At 39.0% G+C, this 3,285-nt stretch overlaps 1 long non-coding RNA gene across 1 annotated transcript; it reads left to right on the top strand.

Moving 5' to 3' along the window:
• The first annotated feature begins 520 nt into the window (after nt 1–520).
• Nucleotides 521–2,203, top strand: LOC103647810 (uncharacterized). Its single transcript, XR_002267720.1, has 3 exons — nt 521–572; nt 1,319–1,411; nt 2,160–2,203. It is a non-coding gene; the product is annotated as an uncharacterized lncRNA (long non-coding RNA).
• The last annotated feature ends 1,082 nt before the right edge of the window (nt 2,204–3,285 follow it).

The raw sequence follows: 3,285 nt of genomic DNA, 5'->3' as shown, positions 1-3,285 counted from the left end.
AATTGATTTTACGATGATTAGAATTCAGTTCTGAATTTGCGATCTTCTGTCTCAATGTTCAACTGCCCATCCACATTTTTTGGGGTATTTTTTGTATTAATTCTGAAAAATGTGATTTAAAAACTGCATAGCTCAATGTCCTTTAGATAGAAGTAATTATGTTTCCAAAATGGCGACAAACCAGATGAATGCACAATGTTGCAAACAAATCATTTTCGACATTTTGCCACATGTGAAAATTGGGCATAAACTAATCATGTAAAACTAAACATCATGTAATAGTAGATTTTGTTGCTGAGCACTACACAAAGTTCCGAGTGAAGTTTCTTGCTGCTTGTAATTTAGTTTGCCCATTACTTATCTGTGCAAATCTCATATTACTGACATGTCTGTCTTAAGACGCTACTGTAGGCATCCACAGATTATTTTGGTCCACAGTTCTGTCGATCCCCTGCCCACCCACCGCCCCCTCTCCTCCCCACCATCAACGCGACGCCTCACTTGTTTGGAGGTTGGCATGTGGTGGACAGGCGACGAGCGTTCTTTGGTAGCCGCTCCGGTAGAATAGCAAGGTAATCTCAACGCATCTTCTTCGGATCCGTTTGGCTTTCTGCTCCCCGTTTTGTCTCGGCGGTGAATGTTTTTGGGTCATGTAACTATCAGTGGTACTCTGTTTGTTTTAGAATTCAGTTCTGAATTTGCGATCTTCTGTCTCAATGTTCAACTGCCCATCCACATTTTTTGGGGTATTTTTTGTATTAATTCTGAAACATGTGATTTAAAAACTGCATAGTTCAATGTCCTTTAGACAGAAGTAATTATGTTGCCAAAATGGCAACAAACCAGATGAATGCACAATGTTGCAAACAAATCATTTTCGACATTTTGCCACATGTGAAAATTGGGCATAAACTAATCATGTAAAACTAAACATCATGTAATAGTAGATTTTGTTGCTGAGCACTACACAAAGTTCCGAGTGAAGTTTCTTGGTGCTTGTAATTTAGTTTGCCCATTACTTATCTGTGCAAATCTCATATTACTGACATGTCTGTCTTAAGACGCTACTGTAGGCGTCCACAAATTATTTTGGTGCACGGTTCTGCCGATCCCACTGCCCACCCATCGCCCCCTCTCCTCCCCGCCATCAACGCGATGCCTCACTTGTTTGGAGGTTGGCATGTGGTGGACAGGCGACGAGCGTTCTTTGGTAGCCACTCCGGTAGAATAGCAAGGTAATCTCAACGCATCTTCCTCGGATCCGTTTGGCTTTCTGCTCCCTTTTTGTCTCGGCGGTGAATGTTTTTGGGTCATGTAGCTATCAGTGGTACTCTGTTTGTTTGGATCAGAGGAAGCTCACGCAGAGGTCGGAGAGGGTGAATTCCGTGGATCTGCATACGACATAGCCATGGTCAGTAGTTGGTTTTATGTACTGAAATGCTATAGGAATTGGACGGGAAAGAAAGTGGTTGAGCAAGAGCATGAACTATATTTTAAACCTCAAGTAAATCCATATAATTGAAAGTCCGAATTTATTGTCTTAGTGCTATGGGATAATCCCTTGGTAGTAGATGATATTATTTACTGCCACTTTTCAGACTGCCTCATGATTACTGCTATAATTTAATTTGAACAGCCTTCTCTGCAAATAGCTGCTCTTAAGATGTTAGCAACCCCTTTGTACCCACTAAGTAAGGCTCCAATTTGCTTTTGTCGACACCAGTTACATTCTAGCAATCATGTCCTATCATCCACAATGTGTTAGTGTCTGAAACTTGCAACCAAATTCTGGAATTAATGTTTGGTAGCACCAAAAAGGTTGTCCAAATATGTGACAATTTTCTGCCATTTACAAACTCTTTGCTGATTTAAGAATCTATCCGACAACGAGCAGCCTCTTAACTGATTTATGAACCTATTGGACAATTAACAACATAAAATAATCTTCAAGATAAATATTTCATTGTATCAATGCTATGCTTGATGGTTTTGCATCATATTTACGATATCAATAGTGTTTACAAATTTATGTCCCTTTTTGTCTGTCTGCATATGGTGGTTACAAAGCTTCTTTTGTCAACTGCCCCATTAGTTATACAAATCTAACATACTGATTGTTCTTCCTCTGCTTATTTTCTTATATTGTCTTCTATATACAGGGGAAACAATGGATGGATAGATCATCAAGGTTCAGGTCTTCAGATCTAAAGCTTGGTATGAAACATCCAGGTATTCATCAATAAAGTTTGTCTGAGTTAATCTACTGCGAGTTCCCAGATTATTGGCCGACGATAAGGTTAGAAATTTGCTCTTTTGCGTTGGCCAGAGAGAAGCCCAGGGAGATGACGAATGGTGTTTTGATAGGTAGCTCATTCTTTTGTGATTCCAGCTAGGTAGGTTTTCTGTGACTGCTCATTCTTTTGCGATGAGTGTAATTCATCAAGAAATCTGAGATTTAAATGGGACATTCCTCAAGAAAAAGATGTCAGTATTGGTATGCAGATTGTCGTGATGATTATGGAGATACTCAATTGGAATATAGGGAGAGAATCAGAAATAACACTAGAAGTTACAACACTGTATTTTAAAGTTATATCCCTTAACTTGTACGAATATTAATATATTAGTGGTCTGTTCATGTGCCTGATTGGAGACTGACTCTAACATGTTTTTTTCGTTTTTGTCCCTGTGTGTAGGATGCCAAGTGGTAGGGCTATTTTAGCATGTAAGTTTTATTGATCCTTGCTCCTTTCTTTGTCTTTGTTTTACTACAATTACAATAGGTATTGACACTGTACCATTCCATTTATCCGTTGCTGATTGCTGATGTTATCTGCGAATATCATTTTGTTTGTTTTTCATTAACAGTTTAGCATGCTTAGTTTACTGGTAGAGTTGTGAGTGAGCTTCCATGCTACGCCAGAGCCACCACTGACCCTGCTATGTAGAAGCGGGGTACAGGTGGTGATAAATCAAGAGAAGAAGCAGACACAAAAATATATAGACAAAGCGACTTGTATGTAAAGGCTGACATTACACCGAGCAACAATGTTTATACTTCAACATATTCGTATGCCTCGGAGAAGCCTCTCCAACAAGACAAGCCGGATGAAGAAGGTAGTCCTATACACATCATATGAAGAAGGTGATGATTTTTAGTGTATTTATTAGTGCAAACTGTTGATGTCTCTATTTAGGATTTTATTTGATGTGGTAGGTTACGTGGACAATTGTTTTTAGAAAGTTGTATAGTTAAATGCCTCATGTGCTATTAGTAGCTGGAGT

The sequence above is a fragment of the Zea mays genome, chromosome 2 (assembly GCF_902167145.1).
Source record: "Zea mays cultivar B73 chromosome 2, Zm-B73-REFERENCE-NAM-5.0, whole genome shotgun sequence".
Lineage (NCBI taxonomy): Eukaryota > Viridiplantae > Streptophyta > Magnoliopsida > Poales > Poaceae > Zea > Zea mays.
The sequence above is the reverse complement of the archived record's forward strand: the minus strand, read 5'-3'. Positions and strand labels throughout refer to the sequence as shown.